The 18,397-nt window shown below is 40.4% G+C and overlaps 1 long non-coding RNA gene across 3 annotated transcripts in view; it reads right to left on the reverse strand.

Moving 5' to 3' along the window:
* The window catches only part of LOC137753864 (uncharacterized), a 40,836-nt gene that overhangs the window by 13,896 nt on the left and 8,543 nt on the right, over positions 1-18,397 (reverse strand). Inside the window, exons 1-3 of one of the 3 annotated variants that reach the window (XR_011071607.1) lie at positions 8,457-8,567; positions 7,856-7,982; positions 6,224-6,319 (exon numbers count right to left, since the gene is read on the reverse strand). This is a non-coding gene — a long non-coding RNA (uncharacterized lncRNA). Of the gene's footprint in view, positions 1-6,223; positions 6,320-7,855; positions 7,983-8,349; positions 8,568-18,397 lie in introns of those variants that run through there. The other 2 variants (XR_011071606.1, XR_011071608.1) reach the window with 2 other exon arrangements.

The following is an 18,397-nucleotide window of genomic DNA, read 5'->3' on the forward strand; positions in this document are numbered from 1 at the left end:
AACAGTCACTCCAAGTTCACAGGAAGTGCAGAGTTCCATACGGGATTAATCCAAGGAGGAACATGCCAAGACACATGGTAAGAAAGAAAATATTAAAAGCAACAAATAACATACAAGGGAATTCCCATAATGCTATCAGCTGACTTTCAGCAGAAACTCTGCAGGCCAGAAGGGAATGGCATAATATATTTAAAGTGATGAAAGGGAAAAACCTACAACCAAGAATACTCTACCCAGCGAGACTCTCGTTCAGATTTGATGGAGAAATCAAAAGCTTTACAGACAAGCAAAAGCTAAAAGAATTCAGCACCACCGAACCAGCTTTACAACAAATGCTAAAGGATCTTCTGTAGGCAGAAAAGAAAAGGCCACAACTAGAAACAAGAAAATTATGAAATGGGAAAGCTCACCAATAAAGGCAAACATTAGGTAGGAAATCATCTACACACAAACTATGGAGGTTAAAAGACAAAAGTAGTGGGACTTCCCTGGTGGCACAGAGGTTAATCTGCTTGCCAGTGCAGGGGATATGGGTTCAAGCCCTGGTCTGGGAAGATCCCACATGCCATGAAGCAACTAAGCCCGTGTGCCACAAATAGTGAGCCTGCACTCTAGAGCCCTCAAGCCACAAATACTGAGCCTGCATGCCAAAACTACTGAAGCCCACGCATCTAGAGCCTGTGCTCCACAACAAGAGAAGCCTGCGCACTACAATGAAGAGTAGCCCCCGCTCACTGCAACTAGATGAAAGCTCGCGCGCAGCAATGAAGACCCAACGCAGCCAAAAATAACTAATATATAAAATCATTTTAAAAAATCCTTTTAAAAAAATAAATAAAAATAAAGTTCTTGGTGAAAATGAAAAATCTGTCTTTTATTTTTACTTAAAAACCAAACACACTTTTTGGCCAACCCAATATATATAATAAAACAGGAACAAGACTCATAGAGAACTAGTGGTTACCAGTAGGGAGCGGTAAAGGAGGAGGGGCAAGATAGTCGTATGGGATTAAGAGGTATAAACTACTATGTGTGAAATAGATAAGCAACAAGGATATACTGTACAGCACAGGGAAATAGAGCCATTGTTTTGTAAGTACTTTAAATGGAGTATAATCTATAAAAATACGGAATCACTATGTCGTACACATGAAACTAATATAATATTGTAAATCACCTATACTTCAATTAAAAAGTGGCTATTTCTGGGCTCTCTATTCTATTCCACAAGAAGATACACAATGGCCAAAAAACACTTAATGAGGAGTTCAACCTCAGTGGTAATGAGGTAAATGCCAGTGAAGACCAGAGTAAGAAACCAGTTAGCACCTATTCAACTGGCAGAAATTATAGACCCCAAAAATATCATATGTGGGACAGAATGTGGTCTATGAAATCTCGCATTCATTGCTGGTGAAGTTAACAAATTGGTAAAGTCACTTTAGAAAACTCTGGGCAACATCTTGTAAAGTTGTTTTCGATCATCCGGTCATTCCACTCATAAAAAGAATTACAACTAAAACTCCTGCACATGTGTGCAGCAAGGTGGGTGACCACCAAAAAAAAAAAAAAAAAAAGAAAAAGAAAAAGGAAACAAGTGAGTATCTTTCATTGAACAATGTAGTATAGTGAGAATTTTTGGATATAATTATGGAAATAGGTGAATGTCCACAAAAATCGATAAATACATTGTGATATATTGATGTAACAGAATATTTTGAGAAGAAGGAAAAAAAAACCCTACAGCTCACACACAGTGATTCTTAGTAATTTAACACTGAATTCTTTAAAAGCATGTATCAGAAAACTACATCAATGTCTTGGTCAGTTTGGGCTGCTGTAACAACATACCAAAGCCTGGGTAGCTTACAAACAACAGAAATTTGTTTCTCACAGTTCTGGAGGCTGGGGAGTCCAGGATCAAGGCGCCAGCGTGGTCACATTCTGGTGAGGGCATTCTTTCTGGTTCATAGCCAGTGCCTTCTTGCTTGTCCCCATATGGTGGAAGGGAGAGGGATCTCTCTGGAGCCTATTGGATAAGACACTGAACGCTCATGACTTCTGCACCTCCCAAAGGCCCCAACTCCTAATACCATCATCTTTGGAGGTGAGGATTTCAACAAATGAATTTGAGGGGTACACGTTCAAACCATAACAATCAAGTATGATAACCATTTATCAGAAGTTAAAAAACAGAAAACCATACAATACGCTGTTTAAGCATGCTTACAAACAGGTATGATACGATTTTAATTAAACCAATGAATTGACAACTAGATGAAATAGACAAACTGCTTGAAAGATGCAAAATAACAAATCCAGCACAAGAAACAGAAAATCTGAAAGCCACCACATCTACAAAAGAAATTCAATTTATAATACAAAACACTCCCACATATAAAGTAATGAAATTATGAAGACAAGTTCAAGACAGTGATTATCTTTGTCAGGAAGGGAGAGGATGGGAAAGGGAAGAAATATATAGATCAAGGTAGGATATTGGTTGGTAATACTCCTGTTCTTGCATTGGCTGATGGTGTTCACTATAATTTTTTTTTTTAAATCTTTTGGCCGCGCTGCGTGGCATGTGGGATCTTAGTTCCCCGACCAGGGATTGAACCCACATCCCTTGCATTGGAAGCGTGGAGTTTTAACCACTGGACCACCAGGGAAGTTCCCACTATAATCTTTTTAGGGGAAATAAGTAAATGGGAAAAGTTTAAAAATAAATTAAACATGATAGTACACTGCCAGATGATGAGTGTGTCATAAACCAAGGTTTATGATTAATATAAACCTATAAAACTGTAGTCAAATATAAATGTTAGAAGCCAACAGAGCATTGTGTTTGACATCATGGTACCTAGGGAGAATCAGCCCAGGCTCAAATCCCAGCAACACCCCTTTGCTAGTTTTCTGCCCTTTAGCAAGCCATTCAACTTCCACAAGCTTCTGCTTCCTCACCTACAAATCAGAGTACAAGTAGAGTCTCAAAAATCACTGTGAGGATGAATTGAAACAGTGTATATACAGTTTTTACAAGCACCAAAAAGCAATGAATACCTGTTAACTATCCTGTCTATATTACGGCATGGATATGGGACACAACATGCATGAGCCGAAGAACTAAGAGTAGAGGTGGATCATTCTGGGGGACTAATTACAATAAAAAGAAAGGGCCATGAGATGTCAGGCAAAGCCAATATTTAGGAGGCGATCAGAGTAAGAGGCAGAGAACAATCCAGTTAGAATTGGAAAAGAGGGACCACTGGGACTAAGTGCTACCAAAGCTGAGCTACAGAAAAGTGGAACAGGTTTCTGCTGCATCGAAAACCAGTACAGCGCAGTGGTGAAGACTGTCACTTCAGTTCAAACCCTGCCTCTACCAAGCAGTCATCTTGACAGTTATTAACCACCTGTAATTTCCTAACCTAAAACACTGGGAGATGCCCAGTTCCTAATTCACCAGCTGCCATGAGGGCTGACAAGACCACACCTATAAAGTACTTAGCATAGTGCCTGGCACAGGTTGAATGTTCAGTATATCGTGGGCCATTATCCACTATCGTTAGTACTGTTCTTACATTTGGCAATTAGGATAAAAGCTATGACCTCATCAAGAATGGTTTCAGTGCTGTGGTTCTGAGCCACCTCACCACTGGGCCTCAGAAAGAAAAGGGGAAGACACCAAGTGCTGATGAGAATGCGTAGCAATGGGCAGTCTCACACATGGCTCGTGGGAGCGTGAAAGGGTGCAGCCACTCTGTAAAACTGTTTGGCAGTTTCTGTTCAAGCTAAACATATACATACCTGAAGACCCAGTCATTCCTCTCTGTGTATATTCCCAACAAAAATGAGTACTATATTATATATACATAGTACATATCTCCAAACATAACATGAACAAGAATGTTCATAATACAAGAAATAGGAAAAAATGAAAATGCCAATCACAGGAGAATGGACATACAATGAGATACTGCTGAGTACTGAGAAAGAACAGAGTTGAACTATATAGAACCACAAGGATGACTCTCACGGGCATAACGAAGATCGAAAGAAGACAGACATGACAGAATAAACTGTGGGACTCCATTTACATCAAGTCAAGACAGTCAAAGCTAATCTATGGTGACAGAGTCTGAATACCGGTTACCTTTCTAGGAGGAAGCATGAGAACCCTCCAAAGTTGCAGGAGAAGGTGTGATTTAGTCTCTTGTGCAGGAAGTAGCCACGGCAGGGGGCGAGACCTCTTCCACAAAGTTGGGAAGGGAAGCTACAGGTATGAGACAGATAAAGATGACCTGTAAGGTTGAGCAGCAAGAAAGAAGGCCATGAAGTAGGTTGTATGCCGAGACATCAGTGGCTCAGGGAGTGGTGAATGTTTGGATCAATGCTTGCATGGATGGCGGAGCTGGTGCAGGAGAGAGAGCTGATCAGAAGAAACACAGAGCAGATGTGAGCCAACCAGTTAGAAGTGTCTTGGCATCGTCTTGGCAAAAGATGATGAGAGCTTAGACCAGGATGTTCGTAGTGGAGCTCACAGAGGTGGTGGAGGTGATGGATTTACCCGATGTGAAAAACATAAAATAAGCAGGATAATGGCTGAATGTTGGGTTAGATGGAGGCAGAGTGTTAACGAGTTTGTACAAGGTCGTTTCCCACCTTCTCAACTGTCTAAATGACAAGGCCATCCACTGATACTGTGGAGGATGGAGAAGTGGGCAAAATCATGATTTCCTTCTAAGGTATGAAGAATCTGATGGACCATGTGGAATGGAATTGAAAGGTAAGTATTTGGGAGAGACTCCATCGGGCTGTGAAGGGGGCTAGAGACACACATGAACTGGCTGGGGAGTGCAAGGAAGCAGGAGAGGGGCAAGACCATGACTGCAGTGGTGCCAGTCAACACACCTGTGACTCCAACTGTTCTCAGCAGCCCAGATGTGGGCCAAACAAAGCCAAATACCATCTTGAGGCTCTATAGTAAAGGAGGGCCAGGAAGACAGTGCAGCTAGGGATTGCTTCTGTCTGACAAACAGAGGGATAGATGAACAGGTGGAAAAGGGTGGGATGCAGCCTATAGGCAGAGATGGTAACATAAACTTTTTTACTGAGTCTAGGAGGACATGTGAGAGATTATGCATTGTGATTGTTATTATTACATGAAAGATCCTAACAGCTGACTTTTTTTGAGCTCGTAACTATAACTCAGGCATGGTGCTAACTAATTTCATGCATCAAACAGCCCAATGATGTAAACAAAATTACATCTTCAAACAGCCCAATGAGTTAGAAATTATTATCACTTTCATTTTTCAAGAGTAGGCTGAGTGCAGCAGACTGGTTTGATGTAAACAAAACCCAGAAACCCATCTGCTCTTCTCCTTGGATACAGAGCTAAACCTCAGTTCCCAGCTGCATCGAAAGAGGGACATAGACTCACAGACATAGAGAACAAGCCTGTGGCTGCCAAGGGGGAGGGCGGGGTGGGGGAGGGATGGATTGGGAGTTTGGGATTAGTAGACGTAAACTGTTATATATATGTATAACTGAATCGCCTTGCTGTACACCAGAAACTAACACAACATTGTAAATCAACTATACTTCAATAAAATAAATTGAAAAAAAAAAGGGATGGCCAACTGCCGAGTTTTGTCAAGAGTGTGAGGGGAAATAATGTAGGTGTGACTTCCATACTTCCTCTCATTTCCCCTCTACCAGTGGAAGGATGCCAAGGTGACCATAAAGCCAGACAGGCGACACCTGGGTCTCTGAATAACCGTGTGATACGATCTCACACGCTGACCCACACAAACCCTGCCATGAGTGAGAAAGATCCTTTTCATGTGTTGAGCCACTCAGCTGTTGGAGATTATCTGTTACTGCAGTGAACATTAACAGCCTAAATTAGCTAAAGGAGGCCCGACAAAATCATGCAACTTCCCTATTGCCACTGGGCTGGTGACCGGCAAAGGCAGGTTTTAATACCAAGCAGTTGGAGCCCAGAGCCTTGCCCTTATACATAAAACAGGTTCTTTACCCTGTGGCAGAAAAGAATGTGTTGAGGTGGGAGGACAAAGGGACTTCAAGACACAGAGCTCTACACTGACCCAGGCACCCAAGGAGGCCACAAGAAGAAGCTTCCCACGGAATTCCAGAGGCAGTGGTCTCCTCAGTTAAGGTTGCCATGACCCCTCCTGCCCAACACTTGGCCACCCACCTGGACAGGCACTTTGGGAGAGGCTTCTCTTCACCACCCACAGCTCCTGCCTGTGCTTCAGTGGGTGGATTAGATCTGGTTTGGGAACCGGATATCCTGTTCGTGGAGAAAGAAATAAGATATTCGTATTTTAGCAAAGACGAAAAGAAATGTTTCAATCCTGTCTGGGACTTTGAGATGGAGAGGAGACCTTGGAATGAGGCTGCTCTTGTCCAAACTGATCTGCGACCTGGGAACCAAAGCCAAGAACGTTATCATTAGGCCCTAAAGGCTGAGTAGGGTAGTGCTAGCTGTCTAGGCTGATCCATCTCCCTTGACCTCCATCCTAGAGGACCCCCAAAACTGTCCAGATGCAGTCATGGGACCCAGGTGCACCAGTGTTCATGGAACATTAATTATGACCACTGCTAATAACTGCCTTCCTTGACACTGACCCACTTTTTATTTAACTTTAATACACGTCTTCACAAAGGGAATCTTGTGTCCATATAAGAAATGGAAAAACCAGTTTCATTTGCCACAAATGCAAAGTTACTGCAAGAAAATCAAAACAGAACTATCAAGTCTCGATGAACTCATGCTGCCTGCTCAGGGCTGTGAGTCTGAGGCTGTCCCTTCTGTTGAAGAGAGAAATTGCCAACAGTCAAAGGGGCATTAAAGACAGCATGAAACAGCAACAGGAAAAACAAGAGAAAAAGGAATGGCCTTCTCTGATTGTCCATCAATGCCACTTGCCATGTTTGTGCACCCTCTAAAATGATCTCCCATACCACGAGACAATCATGGCCCAGACCTGAGTACACAAGGGATGAGCATGTAGGCATCAGGGGCCAAAGAAGCCTTTTTAAGGAGATTCTGTTTTTTAGAATGACTGCCAGTAGGACTCACACAGATGCCTCCTGATGTCCTGTCTGCTTCACTCACTTGCTGAACAACATGCCATTACCCAGGGGTTCTGCTGACTGGGCTATAAACCAATCAAGCTTGGCCACTCAGTCTCCATCTTGTAGGAATCTGGAGAAGGAACAAATTAGGGCCAGCCTGTGCTGAGCACTGGAGTGAGAGTTAAAAAGAAGTGTGTGCTCGGGTGGCTGTTTCCTGCCACTAGAACACCCATGCAGATAGCCAGATGTAGAGAAAGATAGATATATGAAAAAAAAAAGTACAGCAAGAAGTAGAGACAAGGAATTGAGGGGTTTCTTAGATCAAGGGCAGGGGTGACCACTTCTGGCTATCAACTCCTTGCAGCAGAAAAAGCCAATCTGCTGAGAATGGCACAAGGAGACCCACAAAGAGACAGAAAGATCAGAAGACAGCAAGGCCAGTATCTAATCAGGATTTCTTCCATTTCCTGACTTTAGTCTCTCACGGTGCCTGACTGGACCTCCTGCCCCTCAGTATTACAAGGCACCCATATTTCCTCCAACAAATCCTTCTCCTAGGCCCTCTGAGCCGTTTTGAGGGGAACTATGTTTCTTGCTCCAAATTCCTTGTGGCAGACACAGGAGCCTGAAGATAAAACCAATACACGTCAGGGCCATGGGGAGGAGGAAGAGTGTCCTCGGAAGCCTCCTGAAAAGGGCAGCATGAAAGAGGCTGTAGGTCCCCACAGAAAGAGCAGTGAGGCCTTACCCAGAGAGGTCAGGCGCCCACAGGTCTCCAGCATCACCTCCCAGTACAGGCTCCTCTGGGCAGCATCCAGCTGCCCCCACTCGTCCTAGGTAAAGGTCACTGCCACGTCCTTGAAGGTCACGGATGCCTGGAAAGTCAAACAGAGGTAGTTTTGTTGGCCCTGGGACAGACAGATGTGATTAGAGCTCAATGTTCAGTCGTTGGTAAAGGACCAGAAGGCCCCAAGGCCAATATCACTCAGCACTTCCTGGGAGCCCAGCTCTGTGTCAGGCTCCAAGGGGAGGCAGCCACTGCCTTTGGGCAGAATGTGACTGTATTAGAACCAAAGGTCTTCTATGCTGAAATCATTCACAAAAGACATAAAACGATGCCAAGGCCATGTGGCCTGAGAGACACAGACAGCAAGCGTTCTGGTAATGAAGAGGAGGGAACAGATGACAATGATCATAATACTAATCAGCAGTTGAGCATAATACTAATCAGCTGGTCCTCACCATGTGCCTACACCATGGCCTTGAAGTCCCTGTGCGAGCGGGGCCAAGAGGGGCAGCAACCGAGACGGGTCCCGTGGGCTTCCTCTAACCCCCCCACAAGGTCTTACAAGGCACAGAGGTGGTTCCCGCCTCTTTATGGTGATTCTCTGGAAAGCTGTGAAACGTCGCCGGGCAAGGGAAGCCTATGAGCACAAAACACACGTTTCAAAAGAACTAACGCCCCCAGGACGCCGGAAGTCCAGGAAACAACACAGGAAACGCCCGTTTTACGGTCCCTATTCGCCCAATTCTTACTGCTTCCTCCCGGCACAGACTTCTGGGTAGTGTAGTTTCTCTCCTGCAGGCAGCCTGGCCAAGAACCGGAAAGCCTTCAGGGAACCCTGGGTGGGGCACTAGGAAAAGATGGCCTGAGGCTCTTAGGAAGGGGCGGGGCCTCGCACCTTCTTAAAGGGGAAGCACACAGATAACTTCAAAGATTTCAGATGCTCCAAAGGTTACAAACCTAATTGGATACACCACACCAAACTATGACTCAGAAAGTGTGTATCTGCATCTAAGAGGAAATATATGATATCTAGCTACTCTTCAAATACATGGAGATTGAAGCCTTAGAGTTGGTCCTGTGGACCAAAAAAGAATGCACAACAGAGAGTTGTGAGTTAAGTTTTATTCGGGGCAAAATTAGGACTTTAGCCTGGGACACAGCGTCTTGGATAGCTCTGAGGAACTGCTCCAAAGAGGTGTGTGTGGTGGGGGGGGAGTCAGTATATATGTGGTTTTGGTGACGGGAGATACATGCAATCAAGCACACATTTTTGCAGAATGTTGCCACTAGTCCTGAGGAGCAGATGTCTCCATTAATGATTTTAGTGCTTTTCTAGATATGAGAAGATGTAAGAAATTGGGCTGATAAAACTCTCCTGAAAATATCTAACTATCTAAAGGCCTGTTGTGCCAGTTTTTCCTAGAGCACAGAGTGCCTCATTCCTGATCTCTGCTCTGGACTCCTCTCAAGGTGTGTTGAAAGTCAGCAACTGCAGTGGCTAGTAATCTAATCCTTGTAGAGGCAGATGGCTAGTGACAATTTTTATTTGGCAGTTTTGTAAATTTCAGTATGTTTTGTTAGGGTTAAGTGAGAAAAGTTTCCAACAGGGATGCAAAGATGAAGGGGAGGGGAGGACTTTCAGAGGCTCTGAAGCTGGTGAACATGGGTGGCACTCTGCCTCTGGTTGCCTCAGAAAACGTCTGTCCTGTTGGTATAATCAGTGATGTGTCCAACCCAGCAAGCAACATTATTTTATCCAGATGCTGTTTCCTAATCCACATCCTAAAACACATTCAGTTTCTTTTAGGAATCTGGAAAGGAAAGCCACTTACAAAATGTCATTTCCTGGGCTTCCCTGGTGGTGCAGTGGTTGAGAATCTGCCTGCCAATGCAGGGGACACGGGTTCGAGCCCTGGTCTGGGAGGATCCCACATGCCGCGGAGCAACTAGGCCCATGAGCCACAACTACTGAGCCTGCGCGTCTGGAGCCTGTGCTCCGCAACAAGAGAGGCCACGATAGTGAGAGGCCTGCGCACCGCGATGAAGAGTGGCCCCCACTTGCCGCAACTAGAGAAAGCTCTCGCACAGAAACGAAGACCCAACACAGCCATAAATAAATAAATAAATAAATAAATAAATAAATAAATAAATAAAATTTTAAAAAAACCCATTAGAAACAATTATTCTAAAAAAAAAAAAAAAAAAAGTCATTTCCTGCCAGGAAGGAAGCTGACACAACCCCTGCAAGTGTGCCAAAGGGGCCTCTGAAACCTGAGACAAATATTTGTGACTTCAGGGTCTCAATTCCTTACTAAGAAGTGATTATCGCTTCACCTGAACATAATTTCACAAACAGTAGTAACTGCATGCAGAGTGAGAGTATCACTGAAACACACTTGTAAATTATTTAAATTTCTGAAAGTCATTAATAATAATTAAGAATTCATTCAAAGATAGTGGCAGAAATACCCCTGGGAAAGCACACTGTGAGAAGTGAAAAAAGTTAACATCTTAAGGAACTTTGAGCATAAGAAACTGAAGTCTGAGGAGTAATAGTATGAGAAGTAATAGCCTGTGCTATCCTACAAGTTATGCCACACTTGAGGATTTCTCTTCAAAACGTGTGCCTTTTTTATTCTTAACACACTGAGGCAAAACCCACTAGAAGAAAGTGGTAAAGAGGACATTTGGAAGGATTTTCCAGAGCGGTGAAAATGAACAGGAAGGGGGGTTGTTGTCATGTTTATTCACTGCTCTAACCAATGTTCAGTGAGCAAATAATGGATTTTTTGGCACTATCATCAGTGTATGGGAGACAAAGGAAAGAAGAGACACAAAGAAACCTGCCCTCGTGATACTTACATTCCATTTGAGAATGACAGGCAGGAAAAATGGAAAAAAAAAAGAAATACTAAATTAAATAGTATGTAAAACATGGTAGACAAAATGGGAAAAAGGAGAGAAGGTGAGGGTGCCAAGAAGGTGGTGGAACAAATGTTGAGTCAGGGAGTAAAGGAGAATAATTTTTCAAGTAGAAAATATGAATTAATGATGCCGTTTTAAAAAAGAGCTTATGTAGGTGTAGATAGAGTAGGAAGCACCAGGATTTTCTCTCCTCACATAGACAACAATTTCAGCAGAATCTGTCTGATGTAAGTATTTTGGAACTCTGTAGTCTACTGCAGTCAAATTCCATAAGAAAACTTGGGCGTAAATCGTGGTTAATGTTAGTCAATTTCAGCCCTTAGCACAGTAGCAGCTACCAGTCCTCCACCTCCAGCCCTGTGACAGACCACTGTGCACGTGTTCCTGGAGCAAGCTATGTATAGCTTGTGCAAACCAGGGCAAAAAGAACCCTGGCCTCGAAACATCAGGGATCTGTTCTTTGATTTCTGTTCTTGATCAGAGAGGAGCAGACAACTGAGGGGTGTGAGGTGCATTGTTCTTACACCTCCCCTCATTGTTGAGCCCCTCCCACTCTGGCTGATGTGACTTCTGGGAGGATTTAAAGGGCTAGAACCCTTTTTTCCTCCCTTCAGTTTTCTCATTTTCCCACTTTGGGAGCTAGAAATCAAGGACTAGGACAGTGAAAAGCAACTTGCAAATATGAGAAAAATTAGAAAGTGATGAGGGAAAGGTGCAGGTCCAGAAAGCACCTGAGAAGACTGAAAGTTTAAACCTCAGGTGATCCTTCCCACAGAGTTAGCCTACAAAATCAAAATAAAATAAGCAAAAATAGCAAGCCCTGGAAAAAGGGGAGAGTCTGATTTCCAGAATTACCAGATTATTAGATTTAAATGTCCAGTGTTCAACAACAACAACAAAAAAAAAAAAGAAAGAAAGAAAGAAAGAAAGAAAGAAAGAAAAAACAGAGCCAAAGAGAACTGCCAGATACTATGTAGAAGACTAACACACGTTACAGGACTCCCAGAAAAGGAGAGAGAGAAAGGGGTAGAGAGAATATTTGAAGAAACAGTGGCTGAAATCTTTCCTAATTTGATGAAAGGCATAATTATAAATATCTCAGCTCAACAAACTCCAAGTAAGATGACTGCAAGGAGACCCACCACAGGACACAATATAATCAAATTTTGAAAGACAAAGACAAAAGAGAGAGTTTTGAAAGTAGCAAGAGAGTAGCAACTTATCACATGCAAGGGATCGACATTAATATCATCAGCCTATTTCTCATTAGAAACTTTTGAGGGCCAGGAGGCAGTGGGCCAATACATTAAAATGCTAAAACAAACAAACAACAACAAAACACCCACACCATCAACCAAGAATCCTCTATTTGGCAAAACTTGGAGCCAAGAAATTAAGACATTCCTACATAAATAAAAGCTGTGGGAGTTTGTTACCACTAGAGCTGTCCTGTGAGAAATGCTCAAGGGAGTCCTGCAGTCCTAAAATAAAGGGAAACTACACAGTAACTTGAAGCCACATGAAGGAGTAAAGATCTCAATAAAGGTAAATACATGGGAAATCATAAAATCTAGTATTATTGTAACACCAGTTTCTAACTCCACTTTTTGATTTCTACATTACTTTTTAAAATTATTAGTCTAAAACTAGGACTTTTGTAACTCTGCATTTTGTATTCTATATATCTTAAGATACTAATGTACTTTAAAGAATTATTAGTTTATATTTTTAGTCACACAATGTAAAAGATATAATTTTATGATATCAAACACCAGGGTTGGGGATGGAGTTGTAAAACAGCAGACTTTTTGTATGTTATTGGTTAAGCTGGATAAATTCAAATTAGAATGTAATGACTTTAGTATGTTAAATGTAATCCCATGGTAACCACAAAGAAACAGCTATAAAATATATACAACAGAAAATGAGAAAAGAATTTAGATGTTTCACTACAAAAAATTGACCAAGCACAAAAGAATATAGTAATGCAGGAAATTAGGGATAAAAGAGCTACATCTTTGTTTTCTTTAAGTTATGTAGAAAACAAAAAGCAAAATGATAGAAGGAACAAGATAAAACCCTAGAAGAAGAACTTACTGAAGTGGAGATAGGCAATCTACCCCATAGAGAGTTCAAGGTAATGATGGTAAATATGTGTAAAGAACTTGGGAAAAGATTGGATGAACAGAGTGAGAAGCTAGAAGGTTTTAACAAAGAGTTAGAAAATATAAATAAGAACCAAGCAGAGATGAAGAATACAATAACTGATATGAAAAATACACTAAAAGGAATAAACATTAGATTAAATGATACAGAGGAATGGATCAGTGAGCTGGAAGACAGAGTACTGGAAATCACTGAAGCTGAACAGAAAAAGAAAAGAGAATAAACAGAAATGAAGACAATTTAAGAGACCTCTTGAACAACATCAAGCATACTAATGTTCTCATTATAGGGGTCCCAGAAGGAGAAGAGAGAGAGAAAGGGGCATAGAACATATGTAAAGACATCATAGTCGAAAACTTCCCTAACCTGGGAAAGGAAACAGACATCCAGGTCCAGGTAGCACAGAGAGTCCCCAAAAGGATCAACCCAAAGAGGACCAAACCAAGACACACTGTAACTAAAATGGCAAAAATTAAAGATGAAGAGAGAATATTAAAAGCAGTAAGGGAAAAGCAACAAGTTACATACAGGGAACTCCCATAATGCTAACATCTGACTTTTCAGCAGAAATTCTGCAGACCAGAAGAGAATGGCATGATACAGTTAAAATGATGGAAGGGGAAAACCTTCTGCCCAGCAAGGATTTCATTCATATCTGATGGAAAGATCAAAAGTTTTACAGAGAAACAAATGCTGAAAGTGTTCAGCACCACCAAGCCAGCTTTACAAGAAATGTTAAAGGGACTTCTCTAACTAAAAAAGAAATGGCCACAACTAGAAACATGAAAATTATAAAAGGTAAAACCTCATTGTAAAGGCAAATATATAGAAAAGGTAGTAAATCAACCACTTATAAAACTAGTAGGAAGGTTAAAGACAAAAGTAGTAAAATAATCTATATCCATAATGAGTAGTTAAGGGATACAAAAAAACAAAAAGATGTAAAATATGATGTCAAAACATTAAAAGTGGTGGGGAGAGTAAAAATGCAGGGTTGTTAAAGTACGTTTTAACTTAAGACATCAGCAACTTAAAATAATTATATATGTATATTGCTATCTAGTTACAGCTAAAGATACAGATATAAATTGTTATATGTAAACATCACAGTAACCACAAGCCAAAAATCTATAATAGATAATACATACAGAAAAAAGAAAGGAATTCAAACATAACACTAAAGATGGTCATTAAAGCACAAGGGAAGAGAACGAAGAAGAAAGGAACAAAAATAACTGCAAAAAGAACCCAAAAAACAATTAATAAAATGGTAATAAGTACATACCTATCAATAATTACTTTAAATGTAAATGGACTAAATGTCCCCATCAAAAGACATAGAGTGGCTGCATGACCCGTATATAAGCTGCCAAGAAGAGACTCACTTCAGACCTAAGACACACACAGACTGAAAGGGCAGAGAAAAAGGTATTCCATGCAAATGGAAATTAAAAGAAAGCCAGTGTAGCAATATTTATATCAGATAAAATAGACTTTAAAACAAAGACTGTACAAAGACAAAGAGGATATCACATAATGATCAAGGGATCAATCCAAGAAGAAGCCATAATAATTGTAAATATATATTCACACAACATAGGAGCATCCAAATACATAAAGCAAATATTAACAGACATAAGGGGAGAAATCAACAGTAACACAATACTAGTAGGGGACTTTAACACCCCACTTATACCAATGGACAGATCACCCAGACAGAAAATCAGTAAGGAAACACTTGCCTTAAATGACATGTTAGATCAGGTGAATGTAATAGCTATATGGAGAACATTCCATCCAAAAGCAACAGAATATAAATTCTTTTCGAGTGCCCATGGAACATTCTCCAGGGTAGATCACATTCTAGGCCACAAAACAAGCATTGGTACATTTAAGAAAACTGAAATCATATCAAGCATCTTTTCTGACCACAATGCTATGAGACTAGAAATCAACTATAACTAAAAAAACCACTGCAAAAACCACAAACATATGGAGGCTAAAAAGTATGCTACTAACAACCTATGGGTCACTAAAGAAATCAAAGAGGAAATAAAAAAATACCTGGAGACAAAGAAAATGAAAACACAACACAAAATCTGTGAGACACAGCAAAAGGAGTTCCAAGAGGGAAGCTTATAATGACACAAACTTACATCAGGAAACAAGAAAAATCTCAAATAAACCACCTAACCTTACACCTAGTGGAATTAGAAAAAGAAGAACAAACAAAACACAAAGTTAAAGAAGGAAAGAAATCATACCTCTCAGAGCAGAAACAAATGAAATAGGGCCTAAAAAACCCACAGTAGAATACATCATTGTAACTAAGAGCTGACTCTTTGAAAAGATAACAAAAATGGTAAACCTTTAGCCAGTATCATCAAGAAAACATGAGAGAGGGCACAAATAAATGAAATCCGAAGTGAAAAAGGAGAAGTTACAAATGATACCACAGAAATACAAAGGATCATAAAAGATTACTACATTTATATACATTTATATATTTAGATACTAAAATTATATGCCAATAAAATGGATAACCTAGAAGAAATGGACAAATTCCTACAAATCTACAATCTCCCAAGACTGAATCAGGAAGAAATAGAAAATATGAAAGAACCAATTACCAGTAATGAGATTGAATCAGTAATAAAACAACTCCCAACAAACAAAAGTTCAGGTCCAGATGGCTTCACAGTTGAATTCTACCAAAAATTTATAAGACAGTTAACACCTATCCTTCTCAAACTATTCCAAAAAATTTCAGAGGGTGGAACACTCCCAAACTCCTTCTATGACACCAGCATCACCCTGATACCAAAACTAGACAAAGATATCACAAAAAAAGAAAATAACAGGCCAATATCATTGATGAACATATATGCAAAAATCCTCCACAAAATACTAGCAAACGGAATCCAACAGTATATTAAAGGATCATACACCATGATAACTAGGATTTATCCCAGGGATGCAAGGATGGTTCAATATCCACATATCAATCAATGTGATAAAACACATTAGCAAACTGAAGAATAAAAACCATATGATGGGCTTCCCTGGTGGCGCAGTGGTTGAGAGTCTGCCTGCCAGTGCAGGGGACACGGGTTCGAGCCCTGGTCTGGGAGGATCCCACATGCCGCAGAGCGACTAGGCCCGTGAGCCACAATTGCTGAGCCTGCGCGTCTGGAGCCTGTGCTCCACAACAAGAGAGGCCACGATAGTGAGAGGCCCGCGCACCGCGATGAAGAGTGGCCCCCACTTGCCGCAACTATAGAAAGCTCTCGCACAGAAACGAAGACCCAACACAGCCATAAATAAATAAATTAATTAATAAATTTTAAAAAACCCAACCATATGATCATCTCAGTAGATGCAGAAAAAGCCTTTGACAAAATTCAACATCAATTTATGATAAAAACTCAACAAAGTGGGCACAGAGGGAACATACCTCGACATTATAAAGGCCATATATGAAAAGTCCACAGCTAACATCATACTCAATGGTGAAAAGCTGAAAGCATTTCCTCTAAGACCTGGAACAAGACAAGGACGCCCACTCTCACCACTTTTATTCAACATAGTATTGAAATTTCTAGCCATAACAGTCAGACAAGAAAAATAAATAAAAGGCATCCAAATTGAAAACGAAGAAGTAAAATTGTCACTGTCTGCAGATGACACAATACTACACAATACATAGAAAATCCTAAATATGCCACCAAAAAACTACTAGAACTCCTCAATTAATTTGGTAAAGTTGCAGGATACAAAATTAATATATAGAAATCTGTTGTTTCAATATACTGATAATGAACTAGCAGAAAGAGAAATTTAAAAAAACAGTTCCATTCACAATCACATCAAAAAGAATAAAATACCTGGGAATAAATCTAGCTAAGGAGGTAAAATACATGTACTCAGAAAACAATAAGACACTGACAAAAGAAGTTTAGGTTGACAATGCATATGGAAAGATATATTGTGCTCATGGATTGGAAAAATTAATATTGTTAAAATTTCCATACTACCCAAGGCAATGTACAGATATAATGCAAACCCTATCAAAATACCAATGGCATTTTTCACAGAACTAGAACAAAATAGTCTAAAATTTGCATGGGGACTTCCCTGGTGGCACAGCGGTTAACACTCTGCACTCCCAATGCAGGGGGTCCGGGTTCAATCCCTGGTCAGGGAACTAGATCCCACATGCATGCCGTTAACAACTAAGAGTTCACATGCCACAACTAAGGAGCCCACGTGCCACAACTAAGGATCTGGTGAGCCTCAACTAAGGAGCCCTGGAGATGCAACTAAGACCCCATGCAACCAAATAAATAAATAAATATTTAAAAAAATGAAATTTGTATGGAAACACAAAAGAACTCACAAAGCTGAAGGCATCAAGCTTTCTGATATCAAACTATACCACAGAACTACAGTAATCTAAACAGTATGATACTGGCACAAAAACAGACACAGAGATCAATGAAACAAGATAGAGAGCCTGGAAATGAACCCACACTTATAAGGGCAATTAATGAATGACAAAGGAGGCAGGAATATAAAATGGGGGAAAGATAGACTCTTCAATGAGTGGTGTTAGGAAAACTGGACAGCTACATGCAAAAGAATCAAACTGGACTACTTTCTCACACCATATAAAAAATAAATTCAACATGGATTAAAGACTTGAATGTAAGACCTGAAACCATAAAATTTCTAGAAGAAAACATAGGCAATATGTTTTTGTACATTGGTCTTAGCAATATTTTTTGTATATGTTTCCTCAGGCAAGGGAAATAAAAGCAAAAAAATAAACAGTTGAGACTACATCAAACTAAAAAGCTTTTTCACAGCAAAAAAGCCATCAATAAAACTAAAAGACAACCTACCAAATGGGAGAAGATACTTGCAAATGATATATCCAATAAGGGGTTAATATCCAAAATATATAAATAATTCATATAACTCAAAAACAACAACAACAAAAACAAACAACTCAAAAAATGGGCAGAGGAGTTGATTTGACATTTTTCCAAAGAAGACATACAGATGGCCAACAGGCACATGAAAAGATGCTCCGCATCTCTAATCACCAGGGAAATGCAAATCAAAACCACAATGAGATGTCACCTCACATCTGTCAGGATGGCTATTACCAAAAAGACAAGAAATGACAAGTATTGGAGAGAATGTGGAGAAAAGGGAACCCTTCTGCACTGTTTGTAGAAATGTAAATTGGTGCAGCCACTATAGAAAACAGTATGGAGATTCCTCAGAAGAAATTAAGAATACTATCATATGAACCATCTATGTTACTTATGGGTATTTATCCAAAGAATGTGAGAAGACTAATCAAAAAAGATATGCAAACCCCCATGTTCATTGCAGCATTATTTACAA

Source organism: Eschrichtius robustus, chromosome 19 (assembly GCF_028021215.1).
Source record: "Eschrichtius robustus isolate mEscRob2 chromosome 19, mEscRob2.pri, whole genome shotgun sequence".
NCBI classification, from domain to species: Eukaryota; Metazoa; Chordata; class Mammalia; order Artiodactyla; family Eschrichtiidae; genus Eschrichtius; species Eschrichtius robustus.